This window comes from Adiantum capillus-veneris, chromosome 17 (genome assembly GCF_014529385.1).
Source record: "Adiantum capillus-veneris isolate H3 chromosome 17, ASM1452938v2, whole genome shotgun sequence".
NCBI lineage: Eukaryota > Viridiplantae > Streptophyta > Polypodiopsida > Polypodiales > Pteridaceae > Adiantum > Adiantum capillus-veneris.
Window position 1 is genome coordinate 61,386,959 of NC_140947.1, and position 25,640 is coordinate 61,412,598.

General features: G+C 46.6%; 1 protein-coding gene across 4 annotated transcripts in view; it reads right to left on the reverse strand.

Annotated features, from left to right (window-relative positions):
• Positions 1 to 25,640, reverse strand: part of APG5 (autophagy protein Apg5 family) — a 70,191-nt gene that overhangs the window by 38,441 nt on the left and 6,110 nt on the right. Inside the window, exon 2 of one of the 4 annotated variants that reach the window (XM_086486896.1) lies at positions 4,738 to 4,884. The exons of the other annotated variants lie outside the window; for them this stretch is intronic. The gene's annotated coding sequence lies outside the window, so the exon portion shown is untranslated. The remainder of the gene's footprint in view (positions 1 to 4,737; positions 4,885 to 25,640) is intronic. 4 annotated transcript variants of the gene reach the window in all.

The window sequence follows — 25,640 nt, forward strand, 5'->3', positions numbered from 1 at the left end:
ACTTATGATTGCGCAACTGGTACAACTGAATGCAAATGATTGATGCAAGTCTAGGCTATGTCGACGATGACGACGGTGATGACGAAGTCGACGTAAGGGCTGAAATTTGCAATCTTTCTACTGCTGTCCAAAAAACGCTATGGGCTGAAATCTGCGACTAGTCCAAAAACGCCGATTTGGGGGCTGTTTTTTGTGGTTCTTTGACGCTGAAAATTTATAGGTCTAGGGCTGAAAACATAGGTTCTTCATGGCTGAAAACTGAGGTTCATCATGGCTGAAAACTGTTACCATATACATGTGGTAGTGATGTGTGTGAACACACTAGGACCGCCGGGGCATTTTTTCCCTCTTTAGGAGGTTTTTTCCCCCGTGCATACGCCCATCACTCTAGGGCTATCTATCTTTCCATTGCACACTAAGTAACACACTCTCTATTGTGTGCCTTGAGCTTCCTTCGTCTTCTCCAAGCTATGTGTGTTTCTCTCCAACCCTAATTCCAACAAAAACTCAGGTCTCTACTGGGCTGAATCTGCTACACTTGAGGGGTATCTGGCTGGTCTTGATCTGCTGCTGAATCGCTGTGGCTGAGGCTGAAAATGCTGAGATCTGCAAACGCTGGTGAATCCAAAAACGCTAGGCTGCTGGTTTCACTAACGCTAGGGCGGGGATCATCTGCTGGCGATGAGGGAGATGAAAACGCTAATGCAAGTGACCTGCTGGCGATGATCCAATGCTGAAACACAAACTGAAGATGTTTCCCAAAAACGCTAGGTGAGGGAAGGGGCCATGGCGATGGTTCTTGCTTGGAGGAAATCCACCAAGGGTCTTGTGAGAAGTTGCCTGCTGAGCTTTGCTCCTGTTGCCTCTTCTGCCAAATAGTGCTAGCTCTAGTTTGCTTATACACAAACTTAGCAAAATTGCCCTACCTACTTTTGTTGGGAAGTCACTTAAAGATAATAAGTGAAAAATGTCAGAAATAGGTAAAATAGGCTAAATGCACTGGAAAATTCCCCTGATGGAATCTGATGGATTTTGATGGGAATACTAATGATCAAGCTATGTGCAACCAAAGGATATGCATCTACACTAAGTGACTGGGCATGCACGGTCTACGAATAGACTCACAAAAGTGCCAGATCACTTGTAATCTAAACTGACTTGACTGAACTGAACCCTGATCATGCTGTAGCTTGTCCACAGACGCATAGGGTTGGATGTGTCACATGACACCCCCTCCTTTTCAAAGTGAGGTACTGGTACTGAATTGTATGGCGTCGAGGGAGATCGCCAATAGCATCCGGAATCCTGGAAGGGACTCTTCGCCGGCCCACTCTGATGTGTGGTCGTGCGATACTTGAACTTCATAAAGGTGTGCAGTGTCTTCTTCTCTGGGCTGCGCCAAAAGCGACACAAAGTCTTCTGAGTCTCCTTCAATGCTTCAACTTCTTCTAGAGTCAAGCTTCTTTCTCCTTCAAGAATGTCCATGGCTGAAAATTCCTGAAACCATTTCCAACACAAAACCATGAACATACCTATTCCATGTAAAGTGACTGGAAAAAATCTTGTCTTCCTAAAAGATTGTGCATGCAATGTAGATGAACAAATAGACGGAGTGCTAAACCGTTCCCCACACACACGCAAACAATGGGATCGAATCTTGTCGTGCTGATCTAGATCAATCAACTGTGGCAATTCACAACGGAAATGCCCATGCTTGGTGCTTATACTTTCATGTGCTCTTTTGGGTACTGTGTCATGCCAAGGAAGAGACATGGAATGTGACTTTCTTACATACATAATTATTAGCTTTTCATGAACAATCCGCATACATTCGTGCTCATTCATGAGTGAAACGTGCTCAACGTACAATATGTCATGCCTAGAAAAAGGGATTACATAAAGACGCTAACTAAAATACAGGAAACGATCACGAATGAAACACTCGAACAATACGTGCATATCAATCATGCGAACACATAATACTTCCTGTGAGGGTTCTTTGGACCTAGTCTCGAGAGCCAAGATCTGTTCTTCCTGAATGATCGAATCGTCATGTGGGGATTCTTTGGACCTCGACTCGAAAGCCAAGATCGGTTCTTCGTGATTGATCGAATCTACAACGAGGTTAGCTTCCCTAGAAAAAGCATCCACTAACACATCTTCCTTGTGAACAAGCGCGCCATCTTCATGCAAATCATCATGCTTGTGAGAAATCACATCTTGATCATGCAAATCATCATGCTTGTGAGAAATCACATCTTGATCATGTAAATCATCATGCTTGTCCTTATCATCCAAATCATCATGCAAATCATTGTCATTCAATTCATCATGCTTGTCATTCAAATCATCATCCTTCTCAGAATCATGCACATCCTGTGTGTCATGCTTGGGAGAAGAAGAGACTGAGAGTCTCCTTTCCCCAAATCTCTTGCATCTGTGGCTGAACTTGAGAAAAGAGTCGCCAGAGCGACTCTTTCTTGTGTCGGTTGCTCTGTTCTTGGAATGCTTTGGCTTCCTTTCTTTCTGCTTCTCTTTCTGCATGTCTGCGTTCCATTTCTGTCATTCTTTCTGCATGTCTGCGATCCATTTCTGCTTTTCTTTCTGCATTTATTGCTTCGCGTTCTAACTTCCTTTCCATAAACATCTGATCCAAAGCCTCCATAGGAATTAGTGCAATCCTTGACGTAGATGGGGAAGGGGGAGGGTCGGAAAAACCTCCTGGTGGGGAAAATTCTTCTTCGCCTCTCTCATGCTCATCACCTCTAAGCGAAGTATCCATTCCGCTTCGAGTGACGAGCATCCACTGAAGTCTTGGGTTCTTGTGGGTTCTTGTGGTCTTGGGTTCTTAAGTTCACGAGGAACTTGGGTTCTTGGGTTCTTGGGTTCTTGAGGGTCTTGGGTTCTTAAGTTCACGAGGAACTTGGGTTCTTGAGATTCTGGAGGTTCTTGAGGGTCTTCTTTTGCTGTGTTAGAGAAGGATCTTCTCTTCACCCGAGTTCTGCTCTTTTCCACGGGCGCACCCCTTGGCGGCCTTGCGCTCACACCAAGGTTGCTTTTTCCCACCTCACGTCGATTGGCCGGCCGCTAAGTGCACGGTCCGCTCTCAATGAGTGAAAAGAGACACAAGGGGAGGCTAGCAACCCCTTCTTTCTTGGGATTCCTGTCACTCTTCAAAAACACGATTAGGAATCGACACGCCCAAGCGAACTTGGGTTCGTGCGACCGCAACAAGCAAAAAAAAATTCTTGTGGTTCTTTCCTTGAGTGATACAGAACACTGCCAAAGCTCTGATACCAATGTTAGGTGCAGCGGAATGGATGTTTGCGCTTTGCTCAAGATGAGTGCTCCGAATTGTGCTCAAGGTTCCTTTTGTTCTTATGGCAGATAGAGCCTTCCGTTCTCAATGAGAGAATGCTATGATCACAAACAAAGTGAATGGACACTGTGCGTGCAAGTGTATGAGACTGAAGATAGAGAGAGAAGAGAGATACGACACCAGAGACGTTGTAAAACCCTCCTCCGAAGGCCCCACTCTCGTCGGCGAGAGTGGTCTACTTATGATTGCACAACTGGTACAACTGAATGCAAGTGATTGATGCAAGTCTAGGCTATGTCGGCGATGACGACGGTGATGACGAAGTCGACCTAAGGGCTGAAATCTGCAATCTTTCTACTGCTGTCCAAAAAACGCTATGGGCTGAAATCTCCGACTAGTCCAAAAACGCTGATTTGGGGGCTGTTTTTTGTGGTTCTTTGACGCTGAAAATCTGCAGGTTTAGGGCCGTAAACAGAGGTTCTTCATGGCTGAAAACTGAGGTCTCTACTGGGCTGAATCTGCTACACTTGAGGGGTATCTGGCTAGTCTTGATATGCTGCTGAATCGCTGTGGCTGAGGCAGAAAATGCTGAAATCTGCAAACGTTGGTGAATCCAAAAACGCTAGGCTGCTGGTTTCACTAACGCTAGGGCGGGGATCATCTGCTGGCGATGAGGGAGATGAAAACGCTAATGCAAGTGACCTGCTGGCGATGATCCAATGCTGAAACACAAACTGAAGATGTTTCCCAAAAACGGTAGGTGAGGGAAGGGGCTATGGCGATGGTTCTTGCTTGGAGGAAATCCACCAAGGGTCTTGTGAGAAGTTGCCTGCTGAGCTTTGCTCCTGTTGCCTCTTCTGCCAAATAGTGCTAGCTCTAGTTTGCTTATATAGAAACCTAGCAAAATTGCCCTACCTACTTTTGTTGGAAAGTCGCTTAAAAATAATAAGTGAAAAATGTCAAAAATAGACTAAATGCACTGGAAAATTCCCCTGATGGAATCTAATGGATTCCGATGGGAATACTGATGATCACGCTGTGTGCAACCAGAGGATATGCATCTACACTAAGTGACTGGGCATGCACGGTCTACGAATAGACTCACAAGAGTTCCATATCACTTCTAATCTAGACTGACTTGACTGAACTTAACCCTGATCATGTTGTAGCTTGTCCACGGACACAAAGGGTTGGATGTGTCACGTGACAATAAGTTTACAAGGGATGCCTAAAAGCAGAGCAAAAGCTGTCAATTTAAAATCCACTTAAAATAAAGCAACGAATCCCAAAAGCTTCTCAATCTTCTTGCGCAGAATTCAGCAACCTAAAAGCAGAATTTCCGTATGCAAATGCCACGTTAGCAGCTTCCTCATTTTACGCCACAAAATCCGCCGCAATTTTTGGAAATCCATACCAACCTATCGACGCATTTGGCGGGGATTCCGTATTGCATGCCACGTGTCACTGTCCGAGGACCAGCCACTGTGGGTGTATCCGGGCACGCCACGTCACTCGGTTGTGACATACCCCCCTCTTGAAAGCATTGTAATCGCCCTCGATTACGCCTGCAAAACAGACAGAAGCCATAAACTATCTTAGCAGACACCGACTGTTAGTAAAGACGCACTAGGAACACACATCTAGCACATATACCAATCGACAGTCACATCATAGGACATCTCTTGACATCAGGACAAATCACATTCAAAAATTCATTCGAATCTAAGACCGTGGTTAATCGGCAACGTATTTAGTAATCGCATCTAGATCCAATCGGGACCTCTCAGATGCCCGATTGACTAATCCTTATTGTTATCATGTCTATAGAGATTTATCAAACCGAAATGCTGCAGTCATTTCGTCTATCAGTTCCAACACTCAAACAAGTCAAGTACAAATCAATCAATATCATTTTCATTATCGGGAATTCCAGTTCATTAAGTCATACAACAGAATACTGTCAGCTCAACAACATCCCTGAAACCCAAAGGGACATCTGTGACTCTATATCAAATCAAGGTATCGAGGCAATCTGTCGACAAAGGAGTGGAGTGACTCCCCTCTTGTGTATACCCACTGCACTAGATTCGCCCATGCTAAAATTGGGGTTCTATCGGAGTAGACTATGCTAAACCGAATGCTTCAAGGTAAAGGTTCACAAATCTGAGGAGTATCTGCCAGGTCCTCCTCCTCCATCCATTTCGCATCCAATGCGGGATAGTTCTTGAATTTACCCAAGAACCGCCTTATCACTTTATCTTTTATCTTTCTATCTTTATGTGCTAGTATCTGTTATGGAACGAGTATCTCCTCGCTCTCCTCCACTTCGGGTTTCTCATCTGGCTCCCCATCATCGAGCACATCGCCTTTAAAAGGCTTCAGGAGGCTCACATGTGAATCCTCCAAGTATCGGGCAGCTTTAGTCTAAAGGAGATATCATTTATCTTTTCTTTTATCTGGAAAGGTCCATAGTATCTCATGCTAAGCTTTGGAAAAAGCAGCTCCGTTTTCTTTTTCTTTCTCAGGCGTGCCTTCTCAAAACGTAAGAGCACCCAATCGTTCTCCTTTACTTTCAAATCGCAACGATGTCGATCCGCTGTCTTTTTGTGTCTTTTCTAAGATTTCTCTAAAGCCTCCCAGAGCTTGGCAAAAGTTGTGTCCAAGTCCCTCGTGTACTGGTCGGCTTCAAAACTCTTATCTTTCGTGCTTAAGAAGGGTGGAACCTTCGGAGCACCTTCAATAATCTCAAATGGCGCCTTTCCCGTCGAAGAGTGTATCGTGTTACTGTAGGCGAATTCCACCCAAGGCAAATACTTTTCCCATTGAGTCTTCTGATCTGAGATGTAAGACTTCAATAAATCGAGTACGGCTGAATTTGCAATCTCAGATTGCCTGTCTGTCTACGGATGGCTGTCTACGGATGGAAAGATGATGAGAATTGCAACCGTGTGCCGATGTTCTCCCCAATAGCCTTCCAATAAGGCGTCTGAGCCATACACACTCAACCGTAGCTGTGAAGACTACCCTATACTCAGCCTCACAACTAGAAGTGGCCACCATAGGTTGCTTCTTGCTCAACCATGATATACATGAACTGCCAAGCATGAAACAAAAACCACTTGTGGATACTCGCGTGTCAAAGCAACCAGCCGAATCTGAGTCCGAAAAAGCATGTAAGTCTGGCGGCAATGATCCCCCCTTGGGATAAAACAAGACAAGATGTAAAGTGCCACTCAAGTAGCGGAAAATTCTCTTCACAGCCTACCAATGCTTCGACCCTGGGCTATGCATAAATCTGTTGGCCTGTGAGACTGCAAACTGAATATCCCACCTCGTGTTGCATAATAAATGAGGCATCAACACCGCACGCGCTCGCTACTGCTGCTAGCACCCCCCACCCCCTGTCACCATCGCTGTCCCCCCCCCCCCCCTCCCCTCTCCCCTTCGCTGCCCTCCCTCTCCGCTTCCCTCGCGCTGTCCCCCTGCCTGCCCTTTCGCGCGCGGAATCCCTGTTGCCCCTTGCGTGCAGCAGCCTTGCCTGCCTAGGTCGCTGCCTGCCCGCTGCCTTCTCACGCTGTCATACCCCGCCCGTTGCCCTCACCCGCTTCCATTTCCACCCCCCCCCGCCTCTCTTCGCTTTCCGCCTTTTTTTCCGAAGGTTCTCTGCAACTCGCTATGGCAGTGCTAAGTTTTTGGTAGTGCTCTACGCGTTTTGTTGCAGGAAATTCCTCCATCCGCTTCTCCGCCACAACAGTAGCCACAGATGGGGGCTCGAGCTCCGCCACAGAGGGACTCGTCCGAAGCCCCCTCGCCCGACCCCGCTAAGCCCACCATTCGACTTGCTCTTTCACCGACAGAGCAAGCGAGCCTAGCCCCAGAGGTAGAGCGTTTGCAGGCGACTTCTGTCATCTGCAAGATTCTCGGCACCCGACCCAGCAGAGGAGAGCTGTGTGACCTTCTCCAGGCCCGCCTTCTCGCAGAGGTGGGCAAGATCTTGGACGTACACATACTCAAACGAGGTTACTATCAAATCGAGTTTGAGACCTCCAAGATGGCGTCCAAGGTCATCGCCATGAGTCCTTTGACCATCCGAGCAGCTTGAGCCCACTTTCGACAGTGGAGACATGGTTTTGACCCTGCTTCGGTTGTTCTGATAGAGGAGGAACACATCCCCATCTCTGTCTGCTTTTCTGGTTTGCGGAGGGAGTACTTACCACTTTTGTCCAGGATAGGCTCAGCCATTGGGACTGTCCTGGAGACACCTCGCACGACAGCCTCAGTAGCTGCCAAGGCGGCTGGCATTCCCTCAGTTCGCGTTTGATCAGGGACACTCACACGCTCCCGAAGGTCATTCTTCTGCCTCGGGTGAGTGGGGGTTGGTTTAGACAGAGCGTGGAGTATTCGGGCCTCCCGAACCAGTGCTTCATTTGTCGACAGATAGGCCATCTTGCGAAGGCCTGTCCACGGAGGAGGCTTCGACCTACGCCACAGACTCAGACCCAGCCTGCAAGGGCTGGCCAGCAACCACAGACAGAGACACAACGCACACATGCAGAGCCTGGGGCTCCAGCGGAGGAGGGATGGCAGCAAGTCCGTGGTCGACGACGATAGGGGCCACAGAGACAGCCTAGGACTCAGAGTGGTCCTCAGGCGCCTACCCAGTAGCAGTGGGCTTCCACGGGGAACCGATTCGGTCCTCTTGAGCAGGATGAGGTCCCTGCTCCAACCCCCACCCCAGCTTCACCCTCGACAGCCCCTTCCCCCCCCCCCCCCCCCCCCCCCCCCCCCCCCCCCCCAAGAGTTCCCTCCCTCCTCATCATCCTCCCCCCCGCCTCTTGCTCCCGCCGCCTCTTCCCCCCGCCGCTCTACCTCTGCCACTCCCCCCCGCCCCTCTTCTCCACCTCTTCCCCCTGCTCCTACTCCCCCCCCCCCACCCTGCTCCAATTCCTCAGCCGACCCAGGGGGCAGGGCCATCTCCGGCTGCTAGGAGATCTCTTGGTAGGGCCTTTGCCACGAGTCGCTTGGCGAGAGAGGGACAGCCTTTCTTGCGACCCCCTCTACAGGTACACACGTCTCCCCTTGCAGCTATCCCTCGTGGTCTGACGAGCATCGACATCCGGCGCCGATGGGACTTCTTCGACTACGACTTTACTCGTTTTCTCGGTGACCCCTCAGCAGACCACGAGGCGGCTTGCTTCAGGGTCCATGTTCTGTTCCTTGCAACTAGGGGGACAGCGGCCTTGGACTCGGCGGTTGGCTTCTCTTTCCCCCTTTGCGGCAGGGACCAGTCTGAGTGGACTCTCGACTCAGTGTTGGGGTGGTTGCAAACACAGGTCCTAGAGTTCTCTCATCACATAGAAGAACTAGGAGTTACAGACATGCTTCAGACTTTGTGGACATTGGCCAAGTTTGCAGTGACACCTCCAGATACAGCAGGATGTAGACACATTGTGGTTTACTTCTTTGCCGATACACAGTGTTTGCCATGCTATGTACACGTTCATGAGGACTCCTGGACAGAGGAGGTTGCACCACGTACGGCTCGCTCTGCTTGGGCTTGGGCCAGGCACTCGTTGCAGTCACGCCTATCTAGAGGACGCTCGCATGCGGATTGCTCCTCATCCAAGCCAGCCTCAAAGATAGCCCGTTTAGCTGTTGCGGCAACATTTGTTCTCTCTCGCTTCCCATGAGGATCGTCTCGTGGAACGTGCAAGGACTTGGTGGGCCCCAGTTTCAGCGTCAACGGGGCCGACTGCGTCAGGAGCTTCAACGCTGCCTTGTGGGAGGAGAGATTGATCTTCTTATGCTACAGAAGCACCATTTGTGTGAGAGCCGCATTAGACGTTGTGGTCAGCTCTTGCGTGGACGTTATGATACCTTTTGGTCATCTGCTTTTGGACCTATAGGCATCCAGGGTGGGGTATGTATGACTATTACGGATTCTTTACAGCAGGCCATTGTGGGCAGAGGGGTTATTGTGCCAGTCAGGGCTCAGTGGATCACTATGCAAGTTCAGGGTTGCCTTGTGGGCTTCTTGAACATCTATGCGCCCAATGTGGCGAGTGCACGAGCAGAGTTTTGGTCACAGATAGTTGAGTCTCTGCCACAGGCAAAACATTGGTGCATAGGGGGGGCTTCAACATGTTGGAGGACCCTTCTGACAGGATTGGTGGTAGCCATGCTACTGTGCATGGAGTTGAGCTGGCAGCTTGGGAGAGGTTTGCATGACCCTGAGGGTCTCGGATGCGTGGCAGCACTCTAGTTTTGTGAGGCCCCCAGACAGCCTAGCCTTCTCTCGTTCGGACCGCAGAGTGGGAGAAGTGAATCTATCGCAAATAGATCGCTTCTACACTAGTGACCATTTCAGTGACTTGGGTGGGACAGTTGGCATTTTGGCAGGGACTTCCTTCTCGGACCATGCACCAGTGATCCTCACAGTGGCAGACAGGCAGAGGAGGGGGAGCACGATGCTTCGCATCCCAGAGAGGGTCTTGCTGGACTCTGCACTCAGAGAGAGAGTTGAGGCTCTCTAGACAGAGAGCTTGGACATGCAGGATTCTCCTGCTGACATAGTGGCCTCAGGACTAGCTCAGATTAGTCGGTTCTTTCCCCAAGAGCAGCGTCTCAAACGAGGCATTGCTTCGTTGCAGCATCCAGACAGTCCTTGGTTGGAGGAGGAGCTACAGCAGGCTCGCCAGGAGCTTGTTAGCACAGAGGAGCGGTGACATGAGTTTGCCTTCCATCGACAGGCATCTCAGTGGACTCAGGTGGGTGACAGAGTGACTGGTGCTTTCTTCGAGGCAGTGGGACCTCGGCACGCGCATGCCAAGGTCAGTCAATTGAGGAGGCCCGATGGGTCAGTTGCTTCTGAGCCAGAGGACATGCGTGCAGTTGCTACAGACTTTTACCGTGAGTTACTGTCAGCACGGCCTCAATCAGAGTGTCAGGATGCATGCAGGGAGCAGGTGCGGGCACAGATGCCTTGCCTTGTGCCAACGCAATTTTCGAAAATCCATACGAGCCTATCGGCGCATTTGGCTGGAATTCCATATTGCATGCCACGTGTCACTGTCTGGGGACCAGCCACTGTGGGTGTATCTGGGCATGCCACGTCACTCGATTGTGACATACCCCCCTCTTGAAAGCATTGTAATCGCCCTCGATTACGCTGCAAAACAGACAGAAGCCATAAACTGTCTTAGCAGACACTAACTGTTAGTACCGATGCACTAGGAACACACATCTAGCACATATACCAATCGACAGTCACATCATAGGACATCTCTTGACATCAGGACAAATCACATTCAAAAATTCATTCGAATCTAAGACCATGATTAATCGGCAACGTATTTAGCAATCGCATCTAGATCCAATCGGGACCTCTCAGATGCCCGATTGACTAATCCTTATTGTAATCATGTCTATAGAGATTTATCGAACCGAAATGCTGTAGTCATTTCGTCTATTAGTTCAAGCACTCAAACAAGTCAAGTACAAATCAATCAATATCATTTTCATTATCGTGAATTCCAGTTCATTAAGTCATACAACAGAATACTATCAGCTCAACAACATCCCTGAAACCCAAAGGGGCATCTTTGACTCTATATCAAATCAAGGTATCGAGGCAATCTATCAACAAAGGAGTGGAGTGACTCCCCTCTTATGCATACCCACTGCACTAGATTCGCCCATGCTGAAATCGGGGTTCTATCGGAGTAGACTATGCTAAACCGAATGCTTAAAGGTAAAGGTTCACAAATTTGAGGAGTATCTGCCAGGTCCTCCTCCTCCATCCATTTCGCATCCAATGCGGGATAGTTCTTGAATTTAACCAAGAACCGCCTTATCACTTTACCTTTTATCTTTCTATCTTTATGTGCGAGTATCTGTTCTGGAACGAGTATCTCCTCTCTCTCCTCCACTTCGGGTTGCTCATCTGGCTCCCCATCCTCGGGTACATCGCCTTTAAAAGGCTTCAGGTGGCTCACATGTGAATCCTCCAAGTATCGGGCAGCTTTAGTCTAAAGGAGATATCATTTATCTTTTCTTTTATCTAGAAAGGTCCATAGTATCTCATGCTAAGCTTTGGAAAAAGCCGCTCCTTTTTCTTTTTCTTTCTCAGGCGTGCCTTCTCAAAACGTAAGAGCACCCAGTCGTTCTCCTTTACTTTCAAATCGCGACGATGTCGATCCGCTGTCTTTTTGTGTCTTTTCTAAGATTTCTCTAAAGCCTCCCGGACCTTGGCAAAAGTTGTGTCCAAGTCCCTCGTGAACTGGTCGGCTTCAAAAATCTTATCTTTCGTGCTTAAGAAGGGTGGAACCTTCGGAGCACCTTCAATAATCTCAAATGGCGCCTTCCCCGTCGAAGAGTGTATCGTGTTACTGTAGGCAAATTCCACCAAGGGCAAATACTTTTCCCATTGAGTCTTCTGATCTGAAATGTAAGACTTCAATAAATCCAGTACGACTAAATTTGCAATCCATATTGCCCGTCTGTCTACGCATGGAAAGATGACAAGAATTGCAACCGTGTGCCAATGTTCTCCAAAATAGCCTTCCCATAAGGCATCTGAGCCATACACACTCAACCGTAGCTCTGAAGACTGCGCTGTACTCAGCCTCACAACTGGAAGTGGCCACGATAGGTTGCTTCTTGCTCAACCATGATATACATGAACTGCCAATCATGAAACAAAAACCACTTGTGGATACTCGCGTGTCAAAACAACCAGCCGAATCTGAGTCCGAAAAAGCATGTAAGTCTGGCGGCAATGATCCCCCTTTGGGAGAAAACAAAGCAAGATGTAAAGTGTCACTCAAGTAGCGGAAAATTCTTCTTCACAACCTACCAATGCTTAGATCCTGGGCTATGCATAAATCTGTTGGCCTATGAGACTGCAAACTGAATATCCGGTCTCGTGTTGCATAATAAATGAGGCATCCAACAGCAGTTTGATAACAAGTGACATCTACAAGATCACCAGCATCATGAAAACTCAATTTCAAACCTGTTTCCATGGGAGTGGCAATAGGTTTGCAATCTTCAAGTCCAAAATTACATAGCAATGTCTCTATGTAGCTTTTCTGACACAAGACAATACCACCATCACTGTGCTTAAACTTTATGCCCAAGTAATGATGCAACAGCCCCAAATCTTTCATCTTGAAAGTAGCATTCAAATCAGCCTTAAATTCAACAATATGTCTCTCATTTGGTCCAGTGATCAGCAAATCATCTACATAAGAACCACAATGAGAAGTACATCACCCTCACGCTTTACAAACAATGTGCTTTCTGTTGGACTGTTACGAAAGCCTCGTTTGACCAAATCAGTGTCAACCTTCTCATACCAAGCACGAGGAGATTGCTTCAACCCATACAAAGCTTTGTTACATTTGCACACCTTATCCTCTTGTCCTTTCTTGACAAAACCGCAAGGCTGCGTTACATAAACTTCCTCAAATATGTCACCATTCAAGAAAGCAGGAACAATGTCTGATTGATGTACATCCCAACCAAAATGAGTTGCCAATGCATATAGAAAACGCACAGTAGTCATACGACAAGTCAGAGCAAAAGTCTCTTAATAATCTATGCCTTGCATAACCCTTTGCAACAAGTCGAGCCTTATAGCGATCAATCTCTCCATCCGGCTTGAGTTTCAACTTGTAAACCCACTTCGTACCAATGGTGTCACGAGGACGTGGCAACTGCTAACCTTAGTTGTTGGTTTCTTTTCAATGATTTTTAATTAATTTTTGAAACCCTCTTTTTGAAGTTGCAAATGCTCGGACATTGTATTGCCAATGTGAACGGTAGTTTCACACGCAGAGACGGGAAGTTGGTCGGCACTGGAACTCGTAAAGTAAAAGGATGTCTAGGCTCAGTTCAAGATCATGTAGGTCCCTCCGTCGCACTTAGCAAGTTGGTGGATACTAGGAAGTGAACTCAATAAAGGCATGAAGTCAAGGTGGGATCACCAATAGAGAGTATCCGACAGTTGGGTCACATTGCACTTTTGGATGCGGTCCCAATGAGGATAGATGGTCAGATGACCAGTGGGAGCCCAACGGAAGCATCTCCTAAAATTTAAGGAACTGCTATTTTGGGCCATGAAATATGTTCGCGTCATTACCTTCGGAATGACAAGAGGAACATTTTATTACGCTGTTGCAAAGTCAACTGATGCACCAGGTGAGAGATTTTTAAGCAGGAAGCCCAATGCGGGAAAATTGCATGTATGAGTGCCAAGTGGCACTTTTTGGTCAATTTACCAAGTTTGGGAGAAGAGAATCCGTAACTGACTTTCTGGAGCAGTTTTGGAGGCTGATAACTGTGATTTTCAGCCATTTCTCTCCATTTTTGAGCTTCCCATGACTTTACCTAAGACTAAGGAGCTCATTTTCAGCATTGGAAGGCATCAAATGCGTGTTTGCAGGGCTGTTTTGCTGCGTTTTCAGCGATACGCAGGTTTTGGCAGTCGTGGAAATCTTCCCCTTTTTGCATCTATTTGTTCACAGATGCATTACAGGTCAAGGGCAGAAGAGGGGGCGCTCGATTTATGTTGGGGGGATGCTTCATTGAGAACCCGTCACACAGGTTAAGAGCTATGGAGTGCTTCCTTTCCCTCTTATGTACAGTGCGGTGCCAGGAGTGATGCCCTGCACGCTATGCACTGCTCTCTCTCTCCCCTACGTACAGTTATGTGATGCCCCACAAGAGGGCTCTTCATTTGGCTGATGTACAGCTATGTGGTTTCATGCTTTTGTGCTGAGGCAAGAGCCTCCTTGAGCAGGAACAGGGGTAGCTAACTGCTACTCCAAAGCAGGCACCGGTGAGGGTCATAACTTCACCGTACAGGTGCAATTCAGCGCTGTGTATGCGCTGTAAATTGACTGTTTTTCAACCATACGGACGCCAGAACCATTGGGAATAGTGCCCCACTGGCAGAGGACAGTTAGGGGACTGTTTGGGGCTGAAAAGAAGGCAAAAACCAGTAAATACAGCATGCTGAATTTACTGTTTTTGGGCAGGAATCAGAGGGTTTATGCCAATGGAAGAGAGTTCAAGCAGGGGAATTGGTTTCGCGCAAGTTTTGGGACTGTTATGCTGCGGAAATTTGACCAAACATGTGGTATCTAGCTGGATACAGGTAAAGGATTCCCAGGACTCTACTTTGTAATTTCCTTTCACTCTTATGTACAATACGGTGCCAGGAGTGATGCCATGCACGTTACGCACTGCTCTCTCTCTCCCCTACGAGCAGTATGTTATGCCCCACTAGTGGGCTTTTCATTTGACCAATGTACAATTATGTGGGTTCATGCGCGATTGCCAAGGCAAGAGCCTCTTGCACAGGTACTGGATTAGCTAGCGGCTAATCCCCTCGCAAGTACAGGTGAATGCGGAGAGGTTTCATGCCAAAAATCTCATTCGGTTCAAAGGGCAAGTAGCCCTACAGGTGCTAGAGCTCGAGGTCCGCGAAACGGAGCCCAAAACAGGGAATTACAGCCTACTGTGTATTTTTGCAGGTTTAGGGTTTCGGCCCTAAACGGACCCTAATACCCCCAGAGGTTCGGGGACGCGAGGGGACCGCTGTATAGGTGAACTTGCGCATTTTCGGGGCAGAAAACAGAGAATTCAGCGTGCTACAGATTCTCGCCAGGTTTTGCAAAGTGTCCGTCTGCGTCGGGAAAGTCACCTATTGCGTGGGGATACTGACTGTGAAGCGTCCTAGTACAGTTATACTACCGAAATCGGGCCAGAACAGGTGTTTCTTAGCCTAGATTGTGCGGGGCAGCTTGTAGGAGATCACAGGTTTTATTCCCTTTGTTAAAGAATAAAGAAATACCGAAAGGGGCGCCAATTTTGGGGCCTACAGGTTGTTGGCGTCTGCTCGGGGCATTCTAGCTTCCGAGCCGTGTGTGTATTCAAGGGTTAATTCCCGTTACAGGTTACCTTTGCAAAGTGCTCTGTGTGTGTGTCTAAAGTAAAGAATTTCGGGTGAAAGCCAACGCCTACCGCCCCACCACGGGCCGGTTTAAAGGTTCCATTGCCGGGATATCAATCACTTTTTCCTCAAAGAGTGAGCCTTGATTGTTTTGGGTAAAGACACAGAGTACAGGAACGCGGGATTACATTATGGCCGACAAAGTGAAGGGTATTATGGAAGAGGGTTCCTCTTCACAGGACAGACAGGAAATTCCACATGTTCGGCCTGCCAAAAAGTGGTCAAATTAGGGCTGATTTTCTGCTGCGTTTTTAGGGTTTACAAGTATGAACCAAGATGAGATAGGGAGAGGTCTCACGGTGGTAGATTGGCCACTAGATCTCCTGCAGGAGTGATGTGGGTCTGCCAGGTGGCACGCTGCTCGCCGATTCTTTGAGACGATTGCTTGGATTCTTTGACGCATTGGTAAATCATCTTGAAATTTGAGCTTACTTGGTCATGGGTAGTACGCTACAGTGTTGTGGAATTATGCTCGTTTGCAGAGGCAAGAGCCTCTTGCACAGGTAAAAAGTTAAGGGACAGGTTGCAAGATGCTATGTGGTGAAGTTCAAGAACTATCCACCTATGGATGCAAAGTGGATGGAAGAGCATGAACTGTCAGAGTCACCAAATGTATTGCAGCTTTACCTTGAGGCCTTTGGGTTATAGCCTACGTATGCCCCAATCCAATGTCTGCAAAGGAGGGGTAATGATAAAGCTAGCACATCAAATGTACTCATGGATTCAGTGCAACAGCAGTGTACAGTTTGACAAAAGTATGAAGGTCTCATTAAGTCATTTGTACACATGTTTTGATAGTCTTTCTTGCGGATACATGCGATGATAAAAGAGTGCTAACAACACAAGATCATCTATGGCATGTATTAATGGTATGCAATCGAGGACCTTTGCGATTTCAAGAGGGGGGTATGTCACGAGGACGTGGCAACAACTGCTAACCTTAGTTGTTGGTTTCTTTCCAATGATTTTTGATTAATTTTTGAGACTCTTCTTTTGAAGTTACAAATGCACGGACATTGTATTGCCAATGTGAACGGTAGTTTCACACGCAGAGACGGGAAGTTGGTCGGCACTGGAACTCGTAAAGTAAAAGGATTTCTAGGCTCAGTTCAAGATCATGTAGGTCCCTCCGTCGCACTTAGCAAGTTGGTCGATACTAGGAAGTGAACTCAATAAAGGCATAAAGTCAAGGTGGGATCACCAACAAAAAGTATCCGACAGTTGGGCCACATTGCACTTTTGGATGCGGTCCCAATGAGGATAGATGGTCAGATGACCAGTGGGAGCCCAACGTAAGCATCTCCTAAAATTTAGGGAGCTGCTATTTTGGGCCATGAAATGTGTTCGCGTCATTACCTTCGGAATGACAAGAGTAACATTTATTACGCTGCTGCAAAGTCAACTGATGCACCAGTTGAGAGATTTTTAAGCAGGAAGCCCAATGCGGGGAAATTGCATGTATGAGTGCCAAGTGGCACTTTTTGGTCAATTTACCAAGTTTGGGAGAAGAGAATCCATAACTGACTTTTCGGAGCAGTTTTGGAGGCTGATAACTGTGATTTTCAGCCATTTCTCTCCATTTTTGAGCTTCCCATGACTTTACATAAGACTAAGGAGCTCATTTTCAGCATTGGAAGGCATCAAATGCGTGTTTGCAGGGCTGTTTTGCTGCGTTTTCAGCGATACGCAGGTTTTGGCAGTCGTGGAAATCTTCCCCTTTTTGCATCTATTTGTTCACAGATGCATTACAGGTCAAGGACAGAAGAGGGGGCGCTCGATTTATGTTGGGGGGATGCTTCATTGAGAACCTGTCACACATGTTAAGAGCTATGGAGTGCTTCCTTTCCCTCTTATGTATAGTGCGGTGCCAGGAGTGATGCCCTGCACGCTACGCACTGCTCTCTCTCCCCTACGAGCAGTATGTTATGCCCCACTAGTGGGCTTTTCATTTGACCAATGTACAGTTATGTGGATTCATGTGCGATCCGAGGCAAGAGCCTCTTGCACACGTACTGGATTAGCTAGCGGCTAATCCCCTCGCACGTACAGGTGAATGCGGAGAGGTTTCACGCCAGAAATCTCATCCAATTCAAAGGGCAAGTAGCTCTACAGGTGCGGGAGCTCGAGGTCTTGCTACAGATGCGACCGGCACGCGAAACGGAGCCCAAAACAGGGAATTACAGCCTGCTGTGTATTTTTGCAGGTTTAGGGTTTCGGCCCTAAATGGACCCTAATACCCCCAGGAGGTTCGGAGACGCGAGGGGACCGTTGTACAGGTGAACTGGCGCATTTTCGGGGCAGAAAACAGAGAATTCAGCGTGCTGCAGATTCTCGCCAGGTTTTGCAAAGTGTCCGTATGCGTCGGGAAAGTCACCTATTGCGTGGGGATACTGACTGTGAAGCGTCCTAGTACAATTATGCTGCCGAAATCGGGCCAGAACAGGTGTTTCTTAGCCTAGATTGTGCGGGGCAGCTTGTAGGAGATCACAGGTTTTATTCCCTCTATTAAAGAATAAAGAAATACCGAAAGGGGCGCCAATTTTGGGGCCTACAGGTTGTCGGCGTCTGCTCGGGGCATTCTAGCTTCCGAGCCGTGTGTGTATTCAAGTGTTAATTCCCGTTACAGGTTACCTTTGCAAAGTGCTCTGTGTGTGTGTCTAAAGTAAAGAATTTCGGGTGAAAGCCAACGCCTACCGCCGCACCACGGGCCGGTTTTAAATGGCCTTTTTGCCAGGAGGCAAATCACATAAAGTCCATGTGTCATTTTCTATAAGTGCATCATATTTTGATTGCATGGCAGCCATCCAATTTTCTGAATTTTGTGCTTCATCAAAAGACAGAGGTTCCTCAACATCATGTAAGCTAGACACAGCCAAAGCATAACAATCTGATGCATAAGATGCATGGCAAGAACTTGAACAAGTACGACTAGACAAAGGTGCATCCAATTTACTGTCACGCAAAGTATGCACCAGCCATTTAGGCATACCTCTACCTTGCTCATTCTCAGCCCTTACCTAATCAAGTACATCATGTACATCTGCATCAGTGATAGGTTGATTTAATAACATTTTCAGAAACTTCCATAGGCTGTACATTTGTCTCATTGGAATTTACATTTGTACTTCCACCACTGAAAAGAGGCAACAAAGTGTCATAAATGTCCTGTGAGCTTACATTATTGTCTCTAGTACATGACAGCAAGGGCTAAACAGAATCTTCTACAAACACAACATCCCATGAAACCAAAATACGCTTTGTTTGTGGATGATACAACCTGTAACCTTTGCTTTCAGCACTATAACCAACAAAAATACATTTGATAGCCTTATCATCCAATTTTCTGCATTGTGTTTGTGGCACCAAAGCATATGTCAAACAGCCAAAAACACGCATGTGCTCAAGAGAAGGCCTTCTATCATGCCATGCTTCATATGAATAATAGACTACAAAGCTTTCGTAGGACACCTGTTTAGTACATAAGTGGCACACATGATGGCCTCAAGCCAAAAAGAATGCGGCAAAGCTTGACTTTTGACCATACATCGTGCCATTTCCGTGAGTGACCTGTTTTTCCTCTTAGCAACACCATTTTGTTGAGGCGTATAAGGCACTGTACGTTGGTGCTTTATCCCATGACTAGCCAAAAATGCATTAAATTCATGAGACATATATCCCCCCCCTTGATCGGAACGGAGGGTGCCCATAGTACATTTCGAGACATTTTCAACCATAGCCAAAAATTGTTTGAAGCACATAAATACTTCGGACTTTGCTTTAAGCGGAAATACCCATGCATGCCTGGAGTAATCATCAATGAAAGTCACGAAGTAAAGATATTTGCTAGAGTTTGCATGGACCCACAAACATCACTATGCACAAGCTGCAACCTGCATGTGACCCTAACTGAACCATCTTTGGAAACTTAGAACGCTACATCTTACCCAAAATACAGCCTTCATAAACATGTTTGACAGGTGCTTCAAGAGGCGGCAAAGAAGCAACCATATCAGATTTCTGCAAACGCAGCAAACTGGCAAAATTCAAATCATCTTCCTCATGCATAATCTTCGACTCCAACTCTTAGAATATATGTGATATCAGGAGATATCAACATGTATTATTTGCGTGTAAGCGAGGTCGCTTGCAGTATTTCAAGGATGGGATATGTCACCAGGAGGTGTACTTTTCCTATTGCCTTCTTTAAATATATACCACATATTTTTATTTATTTAATTTTTACTTGTTTTCCCCGGAACCCTTGAAAAGGTGCAAGCTAGGACTAAATTATGATGAATATGGAAGCTTGTGTGCGCTAAATGGTATTCAGGCCACTCAGCAAGTCACTTACAACTTTATAAGTTGGTGGAAACTAGGGAAATTAAACCAAAAGGGCAAAGTGGACACTTGGCGGCTCCACAGTATTTTGCCAGATCCATCCCAAGAGGGGGCGCCCATTTTTGAGAGGGGTTGATTTTCAACAGAAGTGCATTTACAGAGTGTGTGAGTAGTGGGTACAGGTTCACAGCTTTAATGGAAAGCTTGCCTTCTCCTTTGTCTCATGTAGCGTGATGATTTACTCTCATGCATCTCTCTCCTCTCTTTGCACATATGGTAATGCCCCACTAGTTGGGCTTCTCAGTTGACTGTACAATTCTGGGGACTTATGCCCGTTTGTAAAGGCAAGAGCCTTCCGAACAGGAACCGGATTAGCTAATTGTTAATGCCCCACGAGTACGACAATTCCATCGCAAAAGATTGCCAATTTGGAGAGTTTTCTCGTGTGAAAATTCGTCCAAATCACAGGGGGACTGTCCCATTGCGTTTTTGCACGTTTAGGGTATCGCACCTAAACTGCAAGAGAACGCCAGGGCAACCTCGGGAAGGCCTTGGGATGCTTAGAAGAGGTATCATATTGAATCGCCAAAGTTGTGATGAGATCACGCATAACTTCCCTCAAAGGAGAGGAGCCGGGAGCACAGTGGAAGAGGAAGATGAATACGCGCGCGCACACACACACCACCATAGCCACACACACAGGTTGGAGGGGGAGAGCCGACACACACTGTGCGCCCCCTTTGTTTCTTCTGTATCTTATGCACTTAAACACAATACACACTCTACTTTGTGTTAGTGGCTCAGACAAGTATATAGTTGTACACTTAGGGTTAGTAGCAGTTAGTGATGGGCGGTTGGCCACATGGCCATTAAACCTAACATTCTCCCACTTGATGGACAATGTGGGAGACCATAAGAATGGAAGAGAACCGCGCTTCACCCAATGCCCATCAACTCACGACGGTGCTGAAACTGATGGCTAAAGAGACTTTTAGTGAGTGCATCCGCTGTGTTCTCTTACGTAGAAATCTTCACTAAATCAAGGCTCTTGTTTGCCAAGAATTCAGAACTGAAGTGAAAACGCACATCAATGTGTTTCGTTCTAGAATGAAACACTGGCCAAGGCAATAGCACTATGACTGTCACAATGAAGAACAGGTGTACACTACTCCAATCCAAGATCTCTCACTAAGCGAGCAAGCCAAATAACTTCTTTGCATGCCTCACTCAATGCAACATACTCTGCCTCGGTGGTAGAAATGGATATACAGTCTTGAAGAACGGATCTCCAAGAAATAGCAGAACCAGCAAATGTGTAAATCCAACCTGTTGTTGATTTACGACTGTCAACACAGCCTGCATAATCAATGTCTACAAATCCCTGAATGGATGACTCTCCACGACCATAGCATAACTATCTATCTGCAGTGCCACTCAAGTATCTGAGAATCGACTTGACAACATCCCAATGCTTTTTACCAGGGTTAGACATAAATCTGCTGACAACTCCCACTGCATGTGCAATGTCAGGTCTTATGTAACCACCATGGCATACATGAGACTACCACAAGCTGAAGCATAAGGAACCTTAGCCATCGTAGCTTTTTCCTCAGCAGATTCGGGACAATCGTTCTTGCTAAGTTTCAAATACGCAGGCAATGGAGTACTCAAAGCCTTCCCCTTCTGCATGTTGAAACATCAAGAACCTTGTGCACATACTCTTTTTGAGAAAGGTACAACAATCTCTTCTTACGGTCACGAGTAATGCGCATACCCAAAATGTGATTGGCTTCACCCAAATCTTTCATGTCAAATTGACTTTTCAGCTTGGTTTTCAAGTCAGCAATGTCCTTCTTGGAATGACCAGCAATAAGCATGTCATCTACATAAAGGATAAGCATAATAAGCTCTCCATTGGGTTGTCTTTTCACGTAAAGACATGGATCCTCATTACTGCGCTTATAGCATAGGGAACGCATAAATGCATCAAACTTTTGATACCATTGTCTAAATGATTTCTTCAAGCCATAGAGACTTTTCAGAAGCTTACAGACCAAATGTTCCTTGCCCTTTAGCACAAACCCTTCAAGTTGCTGAATATAAATCTCTTCCTCGAGATCACCAGGTAAGAAAGCTGTACTGACATCCATTTATCAAGCTCCATATCTTCAATGGCAACCAAAGTAAGCAACATTCTCAGTGTGGTCACCTTGACCACTGGAGAAAAGATTTCCTGAAAATCGACACCAGTTCTTGCTTGAAACCTTTGGCCACTAAACGAGCTTTGTAATTGTCAATCTTCTTCTTGTAAACCCATTTACAAGGCAATGCTTTCCTACCTTTTGGCAATGGAACAAGTTTCCATGTTTTGTTCTTTGCAATACTGGATAGCACCCTCTTCATAGCATGTTCCCATAGAACCTTATCATTGGCTAGCATAGCCTCTTTGTAACAAGAAGGCTCACCACTATCTGTCAGCAAAACAAAATCCACGCCTGGAACAAAACGTTCTGGCGGATGTGAGACTCTTTGAGGTCTCCGCGGCTAATCAGAACTCGTACTAGCCTGTGTAGTAATGGCTCGGGAGCTGTCTGGACAGGAGGTGATACATCAGAAAACGTCAATTTCCCTTTTTCACTGGCTGTCTATGCATCTAAGTCTCATTAAAGACAACATCACTGCTACGGATCACTGATCGACAAACATCACTGCTACGGATCACTGATCGACAATCCGGATCCCATAAACGATAGCCAAATTGACCATCTACACGATAGCCAATGAAGATGCATTTCCTGGACTTAGGATTTAGCTTAGCACGCAACTACTTGGGTACATGTGCATAAGCTTCACAGCCAAATGTGCAAAGTTTTTCATAAGACAATCTATGTCATGACAATAACTCCAAAGGTACACAAAATTGTGATGAAGCATGTGGTGATCTATTGATCAAGTACACAGCTGTGTATAATGCGTCAACCTAGAACGCTTTCGGTAAATTAGCCTATGATAGCATAGACATAATCCGCTCTTGGATGGTCCTATTCATTCGTTCTGCAACACCATTTTGTGCAGGGGTATAAGGAGCTGTAAACTCACGCTTAATTCCTCTACATGAACAAAAGTCTGTAAACTCTTTGGAGACATATTCTCCACCATTGTCTAAGCGCAAAGCTTTCAACTTATGTTCAGACTGAGTTTCAACACTAAATAAGAACTTCTTGAAGTAAGAAAAGGTCTCATCTTTAGACTTCATGGCGTAGACCCAAACATGCCGTGTTGCATCGTCAATGAATGTAACATAATAGGACGCACCACCATGGGATTTACAAGGCATAGGCCCACATAAATCAATGTGCACAAGCTCTAAGGGTTTTGTTTCTTTGTTAAAAGAATGTGTACGATATGTCCGTGTTTGCTTTCCATATTGACAGTGCTCACAAAAGGGAAAATCAGAAAATGACAAAGACGGTAAGTAGCCCAAACGAGAGTGTCTCCGTTCCTTCTTTGACATATGTCCTAAACTGCTATGCCACAAAGCAACGGTTGGCAGCTCGGTTACAGAAAGAACACTGTTTTTATCAGATACATAAAGAGGATAAAGTGAACCGTGTTAGATTCTTCATCTCCAGATGCTTCGCACCCTGCCTACAGGCTTCACACACATCACGTGACTAGCCCTTGGTTGTGGGTTGGCCACCTGTACACCTACTAGACAGGGATCTTCAGGCACATTTAGGGTTTTGCTCAGCACTTTGCCCGGCCGGCGGACCTATGTTGGTCCTTTTCCATTTTTTCCTCATTTATGGGTTTTTTGTGCATGGTCGTTGGGGCTTCTGGTCTGCCCTACCTACTCCCTATTCTCCTATAGATAGGAGGGGGGACATGCACTCTCCCATTCATCTTGTACACTGCAGTTTTTTGCCATCTGGAATTATTGGGGCTTGCCAACCTTTTCCATCCATCTCTTGTGTGTCCATCGCCATTGTCTCTCTCCACCTTCCGCTGCTCACTCTGACATGGTATCAGAGCTCTAGGCTTGGATCAGCCATCGCCATCCCCTAGGAGGACTCTGCGGAGGATTTTATCGCGAAGAATCACCTCTTTCCCATCAGCGTTTTCTTTGGATCCATCGTTTTTGCTCTCAAACCTTGCGTTTTTGGTGGACGGTACCCTCTTTTGCATCCCTCTGCTCTCGCCCTCCCTCCCTCTGCCTCATCGCCACAACCTGCCCTCTCCTTGCTCCAACGTTTTTCCCCATCCTTGGCCTAGTGTTTTTTGCAGGAGGGACTCCCTTGCATCTGCGTTTTTCAGCCAGCGTGTGAATCTAGCGTTTTTCAGCCCTAATCCCTAGCGTTTTTGGGCAAGACAACAGCCACCATTCCTAGCGATTTTTTTGGCAGTCAGGACACCATTTGTTAGGTGCAACGGAATGATTGTTTGCGCTTTGCTCAAGATGAGTACTCCGAACTGTGCTCAAGGTTCCTTTTAGTTCTTATGGAAGGGAGAGCCTTCCGTTCTTATTGGAAAGTGCTATGATCACAAACAAAGTGAATGGACACTGCGCGTGCAAGTGAATGAGACTGAGAAATAGAGAGAGAAGAGAGATACGACACCAGAGACGACGTAAAACCCTCCTCCGAAGGCCCCACTCTCGTCGGCGAGAGTGGTCTACTTATGATTGCACAATCTGGTACAAATGGTATGCATGAGACTGATGCAAGTCTAGGCTATGTCGACAATGACGACGGGGATGACGAAGTCGACCTAAGGGCTGAAATCTGCAATCTTTTACCTGTTGAATTCTGACTCTATGTCGATGACGACGATGCGACGACGACGCGCTGAAAACGCAGATGCTGAAATCTGTGTTTTCCGGGCTGAAATTGTAAACCTTGCGGAAACTGACTATGCGGCGAGGAACTGTTGCGGGAAGGTGAGGTCTGCAAGGTTCGGGACTTGATCTGTGATGTCTGACTGCTGAAAACTGAAAACGCTGATCCTAGGGCTGATTCTGTCGCGATAGATCTGCAAAACGCTGAGGTTGCTGGCAGATGCAAAAATGCTAGGGCTGAAAATGGAGTTTCTGTCGCCGGGATTCTGCAGATGCAAAAACGTTAGGCTGATCTGCTGTGGTCTTGTCGCCGTGGCTCTGCAAATGCAAAACGCTGGCTGATCTACGGTGTCTTATCCAAAAACGCTAGCCAAGATACTGTGGAGCAAAAACGCTAGAAGCCTTTGGGGTCCTGCTGAGAAGGTGCCTGTTGAGTGGTGCTCCTGCTGCCTCTTCTACCATTTAGTGCTAACTTGGGTTTGCTTGTATATTAACTTAGCAAAATTACCCTACCTACTTTTGTTGGGAAGTCACTTAAAAATAATAAGTGAAAAATACCAAAAATAGGAAAAATAGGCTAAATGCACTGGAAAATTCCCCTAATTGATTCTAATGGATTCTGATGAGAATACTGATGATCATGATGTGTGCAACCAGAGGATATGCATCTACAATAAGAGACTGGGCATGCACGGTCTACGAATACACTCACAAAAGTGCCAAATCACTTCTAAATCTAGACTGACTGGACTGACTGAACCCTTGTCGTGTTGTAGCTTGTCCACGAACACATAGGGTTGGATGTGTCACGTGACACCATTGGACCAGCGTTTTTTAACCTTCACTTCAGCATTTTCTTCTTGCAGATCTTGGACTGTCGGAGCCCCGCTCCTTACCCCTTGTCTTCCCGGTTGGAAGCTGAACATTTGTGACTATTGCCGGCGATTTCCTGATCACTTACCTACAGATTTTCAGCTTGTTTTGGTGCATTTACAGTCCTCACCTACCAACATCGCCATCCGGTGTTCATCACCTGGTGTTTTTGCTCAAACTCCTGCGTTCTTGCAGTGTTTCGAGCTCCCTTATTCTGCGATTTCAGGTTTGGACACCACCTCGACTTTGCTTCATCGGCA